The 16,711-nt window shown below is 39.4% G+C and overlaps 1 non-coding gene across 1 annotated transcript; it reads right to left on the reverse strand.

Annotated features, from left to right (window-relative positions):
- Positions 1-7,844: 7,844 nt before the first annotated feature.
- LOC119623967 (U6 spliceosomal RNA) lies at positions 7,845-7,949 on the reverse strand. The gene has a single exon (XR_005240069.1). It is a non-coding gene; the product is annotated as a U6 spliceosomal RNA (small nuclear RNA).
- Between the last annotated feature and the right edge of the window lie 8,762 nt (positions 7,950-16,711).

Here is a 16,711-nt window from a genome sequence, read left to right on the forward strand (position 1 = left end):
AGGTCGGGCATGGTGACTTATGCCTATAATCCCGGCACTTAGGGAGCACCAGGTGGGTGAATCATTTGAAGTCAGGAGTTTGCCACCAGCCTGGCCAACATAGTGAAACGCCATCTCTACTAAAAAATGCAAAAATGTTGTATTTTTTAGTAGAGATGGGGTTTCACCATGTTGGGCGTGGTGGCAGGCACCTGTGATCCCAGCTACTTGGGAGGCTAAGGCAGGAGAATCACTTGAACCTGGGAAACAGAGGTTGCGGTGAGCCGAGATCACACCACTGCACTCCAGCCTGGGCCAGACAGTGGCACTTGGCTCAAAAAAAAAAAAAAAAAAAAAAAAAAAAAGGTGAGATGAGGCTCACTCTGTTGTCCAGGCTGGTCTTGAACTCCTGGGCTCAGGCTATCCACCTGCCTCAGCCTCCCAAAATGCTGGGATTACAGGCGTGAGCCACTGCACTCCTGCCTTTTTCTTTTCTTTTCTTTTTTCTTTCTCTTTGTTTTTTTCTGAGACAGAGTCTCACTGCCTTGCCTAGGATGGAGTGTGGTGGCATGATTACAGGTGTGAACCATCATACCCAGCTTTATCTCACTTTTTTTTCTTTTTGAGACAAAGTTTCACTCTTGTCACCCAGGCTGGAGTGCAGTGGCGCATTCTCGACTCACTGCAACCTCCGCCTCTCGGGTTCAAGCAATTCTCCTGCCTCAGCCTCCTGAGTAGCTGGGATTACAGGCACCTGCCACCATGCCTGGTTAATTTTCTATTTTTAGTAGAGATAAGGTTTCCCCATGTTGGCCAGGCTGGAGTGCAGTGGCGCATTCTCGACTCACTGCAACCTCCGCCTCTCGGGTTCAAGCAATTCTCCTGCCTCAGCCTCCTGAGTAGCTGGGATTACAGGCACCTGCCACCATTCCTGGTTAATTTTCTATTTTTAGTAGAGATAAGGTTTCCCCATGTTGGCCAGGCTGGTCTCAAACTCCTGACCTCAGGTGATCCACTTGCCTCGGCCTCCCAAAGTGCTGGGATTACAGGCATGAGCCATCACGCCCGGTCTATCTTACTTTTATCTAACATTTTTATTTCAAATATTTCAGACATACAGAAAAATATATAGTATAATAAATACACATGTACATACCACCTTGCTTGAAAATATCCTAACATTTTGCCATTTTTTTGCTTCACATCCTTCAAAATAAATAATACAATAAAAATACAGGTATTCTCTGTATTCCTCCCCATCTCATTCCCCTCTCTCCCTTCCTCCTCAGAGGTAATCACTATCCTAAAATACATATCATCTCCCTTCATATTTTTACACTTTTATAATACACATAGGTATCTACAAACAACAGATAACATTTTTCTTATTTTTAAGTATATGGCATCATACTCTACATATCCTTTTACAATTTGCTTTTTCCATTCAACATTATGTTTTTGAGATTTATCCATGTTGATACATGTAGTTCTATTTCTTCTGTTTTCACTGATATATAGTATTCCCATTGTTTCTTTTTTTCTATTGATTTTCTGCTTACAAAAATAAAAATATATAAACCTCCAATTTTTTGATTCATTATTATTATAATCAGTAAGTAGCAAACTAAGTCACTCTGACATGAAGAGTCAGGTTTAAATGCTTGGGAAATAAGGAGGTGGAGGTTGCAGTGAGCCAAGATCACGCCACTGTACTCCAGCCTGGGTCACGGAGGGAGACTCCATCTCAAAAAAAAAAAAAGAAGAGATAAAAAAATAAATACCTGGGAAATAATTTTTCAGAAACAGTGAAGCTAAAGCAAAACTGAAATTGTAGGTCCTACATTTCAATGACACCATGAAAAATGTTAAGAAGCCATTGAAATGAAATTTTTAGAGAGTCAAACACAAGATTAACATTATCTTTTGTTTACAGAAAAGACAAGGCTGAATATTATATTTGCATAACAGTTACCACAAAATTTAAGTGAAATCTATATGGTTATTCTATCTCAGCAATAGAAAATGGCTTTTCTAAGCCTATTTATTAAAAACGGCAAAAAACAAATTTTCTATAACCTCAAAAATTTTATTTTAGTAGCTTCAACAAGAATAATTTTTTATTACAGGTAATTACATTGGTTATAATGATTGTTATAGAAAGTTTGTTGACTCTAAGTTTAAATTATAAACTATGTGTCAGCACTGTCATGGGTACAAGAAGGAAAAAAAAACGTAGAAAAAAATTATAGACTATGTTTGATCTAGGAGGTTGATTTTTCTTAGTAATGTTATAATTAAACCAAAAGTTTAGGGTAAAAGATTAAACTTTTTCTTGTTAATTTAGATGTATAACTAATATATAACACTTATATAATATATAAGGGTATTCTTTTTTTTTTTTTTTTTGAGACGGAGTCTTGCTCTGTCGCCCAGGCTGGAGCGCAGTGGCGCGATCTCAGCTCACTGCAAGCTCCGCCTCCCGGGTTCACGCCATTCTCCTGCCTCAGCCTCCCGAGTAGCTGGGACTACAGGCGCCCGCCACCTCGCCCGGCTAGTTTTTTTTGTATTTTTTTTTTGTAGAGACCGTGTTCGCCAGGATGGTCTCGATCTCCTGACCTCGTGATCCACCCATCTCGGCCTCCCAAAGTGCTGGGATTACAGGCTTGAGCCACCGCGCCCGGCCAAGGGTATTCTTTTTAAGTAAGTTGCCTTCCTAGAAAAATAAATAAATGATTTAAACAGATTAAAATCCATGTAGAATCTGACTTTTCCAGGACACAGTTGTAGCAACAAACCATAAGTTATTTCTCCATTTTCTATTAATATTAATTTAGGTCTTTTTTTTTTTATTTTTTATTTTTTTGAGATGGAGTTTCACTCTTGTTGCCCAGGTTGGAGTGCAACGGTAGGATATCGGCTCACCACAACCTCCGCCTCCTGGGTTCAAGCAGTTCTCCTGCCTCAGTCTCCCTAGTAGCTAGGATTACATGCGCCTGCCATCACGCCCAGCTAATTTTGTATTTTTAGTGGAGACGGGGTTTCTCCATGTTGGTCAGGCTGGTCTCGAACTCCCGATCTCAGGTGATCCGCTTGCCTCGGCCTCCCAAAGTGCTGGGATTACAGGCGTGAGCCACCGCGCCCGGTCTAATTTACATCACTTCTAATTTTTTGCTATTACAATGTTTTTGGTACTGTTCTGGTACTTACCGTCTTGAGCACATGTCAGAGTTTCTATAGGGTACATACCTAAAAATGAAATGTTAGGTCATAGGGTATGAGTATCTTCATCTTTACTAGATATTGTCGAATTCCTTTTCAAATCAGCTCTACCAATAAGCACTATATATACAAATGCATTGCTTGGCATTGTTAGATTTTTGAAATTTTTGTAAAGATGATGGGTATAAAATGTTTACATATTAATTGTTTTTTGTTTGCATTGCCCTGGTTACCAGTAAAGTTGAAGATCTTGTCTTATATATGTATTAGTTATTCAGCATTCTTCTTCTATGAATTCTTATTCTTTGTGAATTTCTATTTAGAGTGTTTCTCTTTTTCTTGTCCATTGGTAGAAATTGTTCAAATATTCTGAATCTTAGTCCTAGTCCTTCCTAGTTTTATGTCTTGCATATATCTTCTACCTATGGCTTATTTTTTCACTTTCATTATGGTGACTTTTGTTGTATAAAAATTGTTTACCTGTAATCCCAGCACTTTGGGAGGCCAAGGCAAGGGGATCACTTGAGATCGGGAGTTCGAGACCAGCCTGACCAACACGGAGAAACCCTGTCTCTACTAAAAATACAAAATTAGCTGGGTGTGGTGGCATGTGCCTGTAATCTCAGCTACCCGGGAGACTGAGGCGGGAAAATCACTTGAACCCGGGAGGCGGAGGTTGCGGTGAGCCGAGATCACGCCATTGCACTCCAGCCTGGGCAACAAGAGCGAAACTCAGTCTCAAAAAAAAAAAAAAAATTGTTCATATTAGTATACTCCAATTTATCAATTGGTTCCTTCTGTTTTGTAATTTTATGCTTTGAGATATCCCTCCTTATCTGAAGTCACAAAAGTATTTTCTTTAAAAAATTTTGGAATTTTTCTTTTCATTTTTTGTTAATTCATTTGCAATTTTTTCTGCTTATATTATGAGGTAAGAGGCTAACTTTATTTTATTTTTCCATATGGGTACCCAGTAGTTTCCACATCACTTACTGAAGAGCCCATCATTTCGTTTCTGGTTTGTAACCAGTCATATACTAATTTATATATATGTATGAGCATTTATCTCAGTTCCATATTCTTTTCTATTAGCTATTTGTCCTCTACCAACTATCTTGATTCTTAATAGCTTTGTAAGTCTTTATATTCAGTAGAGTAAGTCACCCCCTACACACACACCCTTTCCTTCAGTTTTTTTGTTGTTGTTGTTTGTTTGTTTTGAGACGGAGTTTCACTCTTGTGGCCCAGGCTGGAGTGCAATGGCATGACCTCAGCTCACCGCAATCTCCGCCTCCCGGGTTCAAGTGATTCTCCTGCCTCAGCCTCCCGAGTAACCGGGATTACAGGTGCCTGCCACCACGCCCAGCTAATTTTGTATTTTTAGTAGAGACAGGGTTTCACCATGTTGGTCAGGCTGGTCTTGAACTCCTGACCTCAGGTGATCCGCCCACCTTGGTCTCCCAAAGTTCTGGATTACGGGCATGAGCCACCATCCCTGGCTCCTTCATTTTTTAATGGTATATTTTTTAGCCCTATATTTATATTAGACTTCAAACTATGGGAACTTGACTAGACAAAAAATTCATTCATGTGAAGAAATTGCAGACAGTCCAGATGATGGCCAACTGTGTGTGCTGACAAAAATATGAGAAACTCTGCCTCCAATTAGTACTGAGTTGTGAGGAAACAGGAAATTGAACTGTAGGGAGAAGCAGGAAATTTTACTGCAACCAAATAGCCAACAGGTAAAAGGGAGCTAAGATGGTCCTGGGACGGTGCTTCATTACTGTTGTTTTCCTGAATAAGTCTTTTGAAATAGGATATGATTGGATAAGAAAAGTCTTTGCAAGAACTTGTATTAGCTCTCGTATCAACTTTATTCATTTATTTTATTTTATTTTTATTATTTTAGAGAGAAAAGTTTATTGCAAGATGGCTGAGCAAGGAGACAGAAGATGGGCTCAAATCTGCCTCCTCTCCTCAGCTCACAAGCAGTATATTTAAGGACAGTGTTTTAGGAGCTCTCATATCAACTTTATTATACTGACTTGATTCCTGAGCAGGTTTAAAGGAATAATATGAGGATATTGAATATTTGCCAACTTTCAGCTTAGGAGAAAGTTAGTCACTCTTACATGAAGAGTCAGGTTTGAATACTTGGGAAACAATCTCTTCAGGAACAATGAAGCTAAAATAATGTGAGGTGGCACATGTAATTGCACTGGAATCTGCCTGCAGCTACAGTTCTCATGTAAACTGATTAATGTGATGATGCTTGTTCCAAAGCTCAAAAGGCTTCCCAGAGCGCTGCTGAACCCCAGTCCTACATTTGGCCTCTTTAGTTTGTTAACAAAGATTTGAAGGACAACAGTCTAGATGGAAACCTGAACAAGATATCAATAAATAGAATGCTCCTTCCTCACCTCCCTGCCAACATCCCCCAGCAAAAAAAAAAAAAGTACAAATGGAATGAACATTCCATTCAGCATAACAACTGGGCTTTGTACTGAGAAAAGAAACAATAGGCATATATATGTGTGTATATATATGTATATATACACAATAGGCATATATGTATATATACACATATATGTATATATATGCCTATTGTGTATATATATAGTATATGTATATATACATATATATGCCTATTATGTGTGTGTATATATGTGTGTGTGTATATATATACACACATATAGGCATATATATACACACACACACATATATAGACATATACACACATAATAGGCATATATATGTATATATATATACACACACACACACACACACACATACACTTGCTCTCTCACCCAGGCTGGAGTGCAGTGGTGTGATCTCAGCTTACTGCAACCTCTGCCTACCCAGTTCAAGCAATTCTCCTGCCTCAGCCTCCCCAGTGGCCGGGATCACAGGCTCCCACCACCTTATATTTTTAGTAGAGACGTGGCTTCACCATGTTGGCCAGGCTGGTCTCAAACTCCTGACCTCAGGTAATCCACCCACCTTGGCTTCCCAAAGTGCTGGGATTACAGGCGTGAGCCACCGCACCTGGCCAAGATTTACCTTTTGGAATATAGTTAGGTTGAACCCTATGAAATGGCTGTTTTGGTAGGTCAGAAATGGCCAAATACCAGCAGATTGACAGGGTTCAGTTCTATAAAACAGGCCACAGTTCCACAAGCCTCATGATTTCATTCAGCAAACATTTATTGAAGGCCCTAATGTTTTTCAGGCAACTTTCATTCTAGTGAGGGATTCTAAAATATAAACAAATAATTGCAAATCAGAATGATGAATGCACTAGTAAAGGCACAGGATAGCACAAAGGAAGGTGTCATCGGGTCAGCTTAGTCAGGCAAGGAAAGACTTTACAAAGCAGGTAATGTTTAGTTGAGTAGTTAGAAAGGAGTTGGGTTGGTTGAGGGATGGACAGTGTCTTTTTAGATGGAGTGAACTACCTGTGTAAGATCTTTGGGGCACAACACAGGATGGCAAGTTCTAGGAATAATGCTGTTAAATCATTTAGGATGTCTGGATCTATAGGGGAGGGAAGGTAGCTGAAGGCTGCAGGAAAATAGGAGTAAGGACAGAAAATAAGTGTGGAGAGAGACTAAACAGGTATGGATTGTTGAATGAACAAGTATAGGTTGCCTTCAATGTCATAATATAAGAAGTTTGACTGTAAAGACACAACAAATTTTTTTTTTTTTTAGACAGAGATTTGCTCTTGTTGCCCAGGCTAGAGTGCAATGGCACAAACTCGGCTCACTGCAACCTCCGCCTCCCAGGTTCAAGTGATTCTCCTGCCTCAGCCTCCTGAGTAGCTGGGATTACAAGCATGAACCACCATGTCCGGCTAATTTTTGTATTTTTAGTAGAGACGGGGTTTCACCATGTTGGGGCCAGGCTGGTCTCAAACTCCTGACCTCAGGTGATCTGCCTGCCTCGGCCTCCCAAAGTGCTGGAATTACAGGTGTGAGCCACCGTGCCCGGCAGGATATAACAAATTAAATGTCTGCAATCAGATTATGGTAGGCTAGTGAAGTTTTAGCTGGGAGTTAACACGATTGACTTACCATTTTAGAAGGTAAGTAATTCTGTGAACTTAACAGTAGGGAGATTTGCTTAGAGTTTACAGGTATGAAGAAGTGAACTAAGGTAACAATCTGGAGATGCAGAGAATGGGAAGGTGTGAGAGATATGGTAGAAGTAAAATTGAAAGGGCTCAGAATACTTTGCTAGTCCTTCAGTTCTCTTGAAATATGTGACATATTTTCTTTATTGAAAGTTCTATATGACTAAAATATCTGCACTGTGACTTTATAACAACTGTTATTCTGGACATCTTAATAAAATCACTGCATAGTGAATTTAATTAATTACCATCTAATCTTAAAATGAATTTTAAAACTCGGGTTAATTTTTCATCCTATTTGTTTTCTATTTGAGACATTATAGATATAACCACAATCTTCATAGAATCTTCTACTGCAAAGGAACGTTCCTTTTCCTAGTTCTGAATGAAAGTATTTCTGATATGTGAGGAATTCTCATTCCTAAAGGGGAAGCAGTAATGCCCACAATCTTCTCATCATCATGCCACTTGATAAAGGAAAAAGCTAATTTAATTATTTTTAAATTTATTTCAAAAAACAGAACTCTTCACGAATTTGTATGTCAGCCTCCTGCAGGGACCATGCTAATTTTCTTTTTATCATTCCAATTTTAGTATATGTGCTGCCGAAGTGAGCTGCTGATATGCTCTTAATCCATTTTTTTTCCCCTGGAAATCACTATCCATAAGAAATAATGTCAGAACATGAGTTTTTTATTAGTTTAATTATTAAATTGAGCAACGATTATTTGAAATTATGTGTCCATGTGTGAAAATCAAATAACAATATTTAACTTTCATAATTCTTCCAACTTGTTCACTAAAATCTTATCCTAAAAGCTAAATAAAGTAATTTTTTTCTAGAAATTTTTTCAGTGATTCTATTCAATGGGGAAAAACATTATATAATGTGTTTTATTATACTGGACAGTGTTGTTTCTAGTCAATGAATGCTATCTGACAGGACAAATAGTTGGCACCAAAACCACTAACACATTCAGAATCTAATCTCCCCTGAATCCAACTTGAATTCTCAAAAAATGGCTGTGGCGTATACAGTACTTTGTAATAGAAAATTCACGCTTTAAAAAGTGGACAAAAATGGTTACCTCAGCTCTATTGTTAAAGACTGCTCCATACATTTTTTTCACAATTAAGATAATATTTATTTATTTATCTATTTATTTGAGACAGGGTCTTGCTCCATTGCCCAGGTCAGAGTAAAGTGGTATGATTGACTCTGTAGACTTGAATCTCCAGGTTCAAGTGATCCTCCTGACTCAGACTCCTGAGTAGCTGGGACTACAGGCATGTGCCACCACACTTGGCAATTTTTTTTTTTTTTTTTTTTTTTGGTAAAGACAGAGTTTTTCTTCATTGCCCAAGCTGGTCTTGAACTCCTGGCCTCAAGCAATCCTCCCACCTCAGCCTTCCAAAGCACTGGTATTACAGGCACTAGCCATCATGCCCAGCCATTAATACATTAATATTTAAATTTTATGGTCATGTCAGTGTTTGGAAAATGTGTTAGATTTTCTAATTTAGGCTTCCTTTATATCTCTTGTCTACATCAAAGAAAAGTAACTGAACTATTTGATTCTGTGCCTATTTTTTAATCAATTAATTAATTTTTCATTTTTTTATTTTTTTGAGATGGAGTCTCACTCTGTTGCCTAGGCTGGAGTACAGTGGCATAATCCTGGCTCACTGCAACCTCTGCCTCCCGGGTTCAAGCAATTCTCCTGTCTCAGCCTCCTGAGTAGCTGGGATTAGAGGCGTGCACCACCACACTGGGCTAATTTCTGAATTTTTAGTAGAGATGGGGTTTCACCGTGTTGGCCAGGCTGGTCTCTAACTCCTGACCTCAAGTGATTCACTCACCTCGGCTTCCCAAAATGCTGGGATTACATGGGTGAGCCACTGCACCCAGCCTTCTGTGCCAATTTTTAGCTTTTGCAATCATTTCATATTCTATACCTCACACTCTATCTCACTTTGACTTCTTCAATGTATAGTACATTTTTATTTTATTAAGATCAGTCAGGCCGAGCACTGTGGCTCATGCCCATAATCCCAGCACTTTGGGAGGCTTAGGCAAGAGAAATCACTTAAGTCCGGGAGGTGGAGGTTGCAGTGAGCCAAGATCATGCTGCTGCACTCTAATCTGAGCGACAGAACCAGACTCCATTTCAAAAAAAAAAAAAAAATCAGTCAATGGTATAACAGTAAAAATGCTTTTTATGGAATACTGTTGTTATACTCAAAAAAGATCAATAAAACATAGTGCTTTTGGATTTGATAGCTGCTGTTTCAAAGGGTCATTTTATTTTATCTTCTTTTATTTTGAGACAGGGTCTTGCTTTACTGCCCAGGCTGGAGTGCATTGGTGCTATCATAGGTCACTGCAGCCTCAGACTCCTGGGCTCAAGTGATCCTCCCACCTCAGCCCCCTGAGTAGCTGGAACTACAGGCACATGCCATCATGCCTAGCTAATTTTTTAATTTTTTGTAGAGATGAGGTCTTGCTGTGTTGCCCAGGCTGGTCTTGAACTCCTGGCCTTGAGTGATCCTCCTGCCTCAGCATTTTAAATAATATTGAACTTTAAAATGAAAAAAATAAATTCTTCTGTATGCAGTCACATTTCAGCATTTAGCAACTCTGAAAAGATTTAGAAAAGGTACCAATTGGCCACAAGGCTAAGCCCGACAGAATCTGTTTCTGCTAGGCACAGCTAGTTCTTTCTTCATTCCCATTGAGGAATGTGAAAAGCAATGATACTAAATCTGAAAAAAAAAAAAAAGATGTGTCAAATTCAAGTATTTCTGTTTCTTTTTCTTTTCTTTCCTTTTTTTTTTTTTTTTTTGAGACAGAATTTTGCTCTTGTCACCCAGGCTGGAATTCAATGGTGTGATCTGGGCTCACTGCAACTTCCACCTCTCAGGTTCAAGTAATTCTCCTGCCTTAGCCTCCTGAGTAGCTGGGATTACAGGTGCCCACCACCACGCCCAGCTAATTTTTGTATTTTTAGTAGAGACAGGGTTTTGCCGTGTTGGCCAGGCTGGTCTCGAACTCTTGACCTCAAGTGATCCATCTGCCTCGGCCTCCTAAAGTGCTGGGATTGCAGGTGTGAGCCACTGAGTCTAGCCTATTTCCTAAGTATTTTAACTACATATTGCTACTTAACAAACTACCCCAACTTCATGGCTTAGAACACAACCATCTTATTTGCTCACAATTTAGCGGGTCATCAATTTGGTCTGTGTTCAGCTGGGTTGTTCTTTTCTGGTCTCTCCTGGGGTCGTTCATATAACTGAAGTCATGTGGCATCGTGGCTGGAGCTAGATGATCTGGGATGGCCTCCTTTACACATCTGAGGTTACTGTTAGCTGTAGATGGAGCACCTCTCTCCCTGTGATCTCTCATTCTCATGGAGGGTAGCTCAGGCTTCTTTGCGTGGTAGTCTCAGGATTTCAAGAGGGTGAGAGCTCAGAAAGTCACTTCCATAGCATTCTGTTGGTCAAAACAAAGTACAAGTCCCGCCCAAATTCAAGGGAATGAAGAAACATTCTCTATCTTTTGATGGGAAGAGATGTAAAACCACATTTCTTTTTTATTTAAAAAAAATTTTTAAGTAAAAAAAAAAAAAATTTAAGTAGAGACAGGGTCTTACTATATTGCCCAGCCTGGTCTCAAGTTCCTGGACTCAAGTGATTCTCCTGCCTTGGCCTCCCAAAGTGCAGTAACTGCAGGTGTGAGTCACCATGCCTGGCCTAAAGTCACACTTAACAGGAGTGTATACAAAAAGGTAGGAAGAATTTGTGACTATATTTTTTCAATCTACTATGTTAACGTTGGCTCAAAATTCAGAAACAATACATAAAAATATTGAATTTGATTACACTGAAATTAAAAAATCTTATACTACAAAAATACTATAAGTAAAATAAAAAGTTAAATCATAAACTTGGAAGAATATTTGTAATTTATAGCACAGACTAAAGTTTAATGTCCCTAGCATATAAAGAGCTTCTAAAAAACAGAAGAAGGAAGGACTGACACACTACGGAGAAATGCACTAGAGATATAAACAGACAGATTGCAGAAAAAGAAATGCATAGAGTCCTTAACCATTAAAAAAAAATGTTTTTATGGTCCTTAACCATAAAAAAAACTCCACGTGTGGTAGCTCATGCCTATAATCCCAGCACTTTGGGGGGCTGAGGCGGGAGAATCTTTTGAGGCCAGGAGTTTGAGACCAGTCTAGGGAACATAGTCACACCCTGTAGCTACAAAGAAAGTATATTAAAAAAATTTTTTTGGCAGGGTGCGGTGGCTCACACCTGTAATCCCAGCACTTTGGGGGTCGAGGCAGGCGCATCACAAGGTCAGGAGATCAAGACCATTCTGGGTAACATGGTGAAACCCTGTCTCTACTAAAAATACAAAAAATTAGCTGAGTGTGGGTGGCACACACCTGTAGTCCCAGCTGCTTGGGAGGCTGAGGCAGGAGAATCGCTTGAACCTGGGGTTGCAGTGAGCCAAGATCACGCCACTGCACTCTAGCCTGGGTGACAGAGCAAGACTCCATCTCAAAAAAAAAAAAAAAAAAAAAAAAAAGTTTAATGTCCAACCTCACTCTTTTTTTTTTTTTTTTTTTTTTTTTTTGAGACAAGGACTCACTCTGTCACTCAGGCTGGACTGCAGTGGTGTAATCATGACTCACTGAAGCCTTGACCTCCCAGGCTTAAGCAATCCTCCCACCTCAGCCTCCTGAGTAGCTGGGACTACAGGCGCACACCATCATACCCTGCTAATGTTTTGTAATTTTTGTAGAGACAGGGTTTCACCATGTTGCCTAGGCTGGTCTCCAACTTCTGTGCTCAAGTGATCTGCAGCCTCAGCCTCCCAGAGTTCTGGGATTACAGGCGTGAGCCACTAGGCCCAGCCCGACCTCACTCTTAATAAGGGAAATGCAAATTTAAACTGCACTGAGATATTTTTCGTCTGTCACGTGAGCAAAAACCCAGATGTTAGGGCACTCACATACGTTGCTGTTTCTGCACGTAAAACAGGAAACAGGCGCTCACATACTTTGTTGTTTTGGGGATGTAAAATGGTAGCCCTACTATGAAAGGACTTTTGCAATAGCAGCAAAATTACATATGTATTCGACTTAGTAATCCCTCTTTCGGAAATCTATCCCAATGATACAGTGGCAAAAATACATGTGCATGAAGTTATACATTGCAGCACTATTTGTAATAGCAAATTCTAGAAATAAGTCAAATGTCCATCAGAAGGAGATTGGTTGAATAAACAATCCATGGTGCCCATACAACGTAGTTCTATGTAACCACAAAAAGCAATGAGAAATATTACTATCTACAATTTAGAGTAATCTCCAGGCATATAGTTGAATGCAAAAAGCAAGGTAGAAAAATGTATGTGTATAGTAAACTACCTCTTATCTAAGAAAAAATAATATATGTAATATATATAGGTTATGTATATTATATATATAAAGGATGGGAATAATTTGTGACTAAATTCTTACCTATATAATTTCTTAAGCTCTCTCTATATAATTATATATAATTATACATATATATGTATATTTATATATGTAATTTCTTAAGCTCTCTGTGTGTATATATATAGCTAAGAAAGAAGGATTTTGGCTTATCCTTTCCATTTTTTCTTTGTATAAGCTATATATAACTTATATATTATATATGTTATATATATGCTATATGGTATATAGATACATATATATAGCTTATATAAAAAAATGAAAAGAACGATAAGCCAAAATGATTCTACATTGGGAAGTGGAAGGAACAGATGGAAAGAATATAGAGAAAGGGTATCACTATTTAACAACTCCTAATAAAATAATGAATCAATGGCTTCTAACATCATGAAGAGAAAAGCACCAAATATTATGCACCTCCTTATGGATGTATGAACATGACCTACAGATAATTCCTGCCAAAACCAGGCACAGTGGCTCACCCCTGTAATCTCAGTACTTTGAGAGGCTGAGGTGGGAGGATCACTTGAGACCAGGAGTTCAAGACCAGCCTGGGCGACATAGAGAGACCTTGTCTCTATAAAAAAAATTTAAAAATTAGCATGTGCTTGTAGTCCCAACCACTTGGGAGGCTGAGTTTGGAGGATTGCTTGAGCCCAGGAGTAGGAGGCTGCTGTGAGCTGTGATAGCACCACTGCACTCTGGCCTGGGCAACAGAGGGAGACCTTGTCCCTAAAATAAATAAATAAATAGGAATGATCGAACCTCTAAATCTAAATACCAATTTATAGGCAATATGGGGGAGAGGAACATGTTAAAACAAGACAAACACATATGGTTGCAATAAGCAAAATCCAGAGTGAAAAATTCTACAGATCAAATGAGTCACTTTATTGAAACTATAAATTGCAAAGAAAAGTAGAAGAGAGATGGAGGAGCAATCTATAGAAAAAGAGACTTAAAGATGTATTTACCATTTGTGGACTTTTTTTTCTTTTTTGGGATGGAGTCTCGCTCTGTAGCCCAGGCTGAAGTGCAATGGCGTGATTTTGGCTCACTGCAACCTCCGCCTCCCAGGTTCAAGCAATTCTCCCGCCTCAGCCTCCCAAGCACCTGGAATTACAGGCACCCGCCATCATATCTGGCTAATTTTCGTATTTTTGTAGAGATGGGGTTTCTCCATGTTGGCCAGGCTGGTTTTGAACACCTGACCTCAGGTGATCTGCCTGCTTCAGCTTCCCAAAGTGTTGAGATTACAAATGTGAGCCGCCGCACCCGGCCATCCATTTGTGGACTTTAATTGGATTCTGACTTAAGAAACAAACTGAAGGGAGAGAGAAATCCTTTATGAAGTAGTTGAGGAAAATTTGATCATTGATCATTGACTAGACAATTAACAATAGTAAGCAATTATTATTTTACAGACATATATCCAGTATCATAGATTTGACTTTATAACCTTATTCATATGTCTCAAATTAGTGTTAGCTGTAGGTGGGCCCTCCATTGTGGTGGTCAAAGGCAACGGATAGGAATATGAATACAAGATTTGCCATGAGTTGATAATTGGTAAATCCGGGTGGAGTGCACATAAGGATTCATTATACTATTCTCTTTACTTGTGTTTGAAATTTTATACAATAAAACATTAGAATAAAAAAAGTATGAAGTTTTTTTAAGATGAGGAAACTCTTTTTTTTTGTTTTTGCTTTTTTGAGACGAGTCTCGCTCTGTCGCCAGGCTGGAGTGCAGTGGTGCAATCTTGGCTCACTGCAATCTCTGCTTCCCAGGTTCAAGCGATTCCCCTGCCTCCGTCCCTTCCTGAGTAGCCGGGACTACAGGTGCGCATAACCACACGCAGTTAATTTTTTGTATTTTACTAGAGACAGGGTTTCACCATGTTGGTCAGATGGTCTTGATCTCCTGACCTCAGGTGATCTGCCCACCTTGGCCTCCCAAAGTGCTGGGATTACAGGTGTGAGCCACCTTGCCTGGCCTGTTTTTTTTTTAATTTTTATTTTTTTGAAACACTCCTGGTAGACTCTGTAAAATACCTAGAATTGTGGCGATTCATTCTATGATTACGAGAAGGATGAAGCCAAAACATTCTTTTTTTATTGACACAGAATCTTGCTCTGTCGCCTAGGCTGGAGTACAGTGGCATGAACATGACTCACTGCAACCTTGACTTCCTGGAATCAAGTGATCCTTCTGCCTCAGCTTCCTATGTAGCTGGGACCACAGGCATTCGCCACCACACTTGGCTAATTTTTTGTTTTTTTTGTAGAGACAAGGCTGCTTAGGCTGGTCTCAAAGTCCTGGGTTCAAGCGATCCTCCCGCCTTGGCCTCTCAAAGTGCTGGGAATACAGGTGTGAGCCACTGTGCCTTGCCCAAAACATTCTTGATAGAGCAGGACAACAGATACAACCAGGGTCTTGATGACTGAGCCATGAAATAAGCCAGCCCTGGATATCTAGTTATATAATAACAATCTATCTAGTTATGTAATAACAATCTCTGTCATTTAATCCCTCTTGAGTATGTTTCTGTTATTTTTAGTAGAAAATGGAGGAAAATGCATTTGTATGTGTGTGCAAGGTCTCATTGCCCTCTAGCTGAAGAGTGATAAAACTCCAGAATCCTATTCTTAGAGCCTGCTTCCTAGGATCACTTCCAGTACCAATAATCTAAAGTGACGTTCCCTAGAAACAGGAATTCTTCGGCCGGTCTTTTATGAGAGGAGTATTCCCCAGAGAATGGAGGGAGGAAAGCAGAAAAGGGCAGGGGGAAGAGCTAAGCAGGGAAGTCATCTCAGCTGGAGATCAACTTCAATCTGCTCCTTGGGGTGGGCTGGAGCATGAACTATTCAATTGTACTGCAGGGTCGGTGTCACCTTTTGTAATACTATGGCAGTCAGTCATTGGTTGTGAACTGCCTATGGTGAGGGTGGAGCGTGGGGTATAACACCCATAGCAGCTGAGGATAAATGTACCCAGTTAAGGAGCCCAATTAAGGGGATCTAGGCAGAGCATCGGCAGTGTCCACTACAATTTCCCAACTTACTCCATAGCTGAAACCTTACATAATACATATTAAAATTGTATTAAAACTCATTAAAAACTCTGCATGATCTAGCCCACCCCACCTCCCCACTCCTTTTCTCTCTGAGACCATCTCTAGCTACTCTCCCTCTTTTTCACTCCACTTTAGCCACACTGGCCACCTCGCAATTTCTCAAATTCCCAGCATGATCCTGTTTTAGATCCTTTGCCCTTTTCTGTTCCCTTACCTGGCGGATTCCCCTAACTCCTTCCATTGGATGGTCCCTTATATATCTTGCAGGTTTCTATGCAAAAGACACCTTCCTAGTAAGGCCTCTTTTAGCCATCCTATCTAAAATTACAACTTCCACCTCGAACTAACACAATCCTTTTATTTTCATTACTTTTATCCTTAGCACTTATCAGTATCTAACATACTACATAATTTTCTCATTTGTCTTGTTACCTGGTTCCACTCTAGAATATAAACTGGGAACACTTAAAACAATGCCTATTATGTTGTAAGTGCTCAGCTAATATTTGTTGAACACGTGAATGAATGAATGATTCCTGACACAAAGTGTTAATCCTCAATAAATATTGTTTGAACTGAACTGAAACAGAAAATATCTACATAGTCCCCTATGTAAGTACTATAGATGGGAGAGGGCATACATATTGTTATATGCAGGGTTCTCCATAGACTATATGCTCTTTCTTCAATAATATTACGAAAGCTTGCATTTCTCATGTGATGTTATGTATGTGTATGTTAATATGTATTATTTGTACATGCAAATATTAGTGAAAAAAGTAGAAGCACCAA

This window comes from Chlorocebus sabaeus, chromosome 7 (assembly GCF_047675955.1).
Source record: "Chlorocebus sabaeus isolate Y175 chromosome 7, mChlSab1.0.hap1, whole genome shotgun sequence".
NCBI lineage: Eukaryota > Metazoa > Chordata > Mammalia > Primates > Cercopithecidae > Chlorocebus > Chlorocebus sabaeus.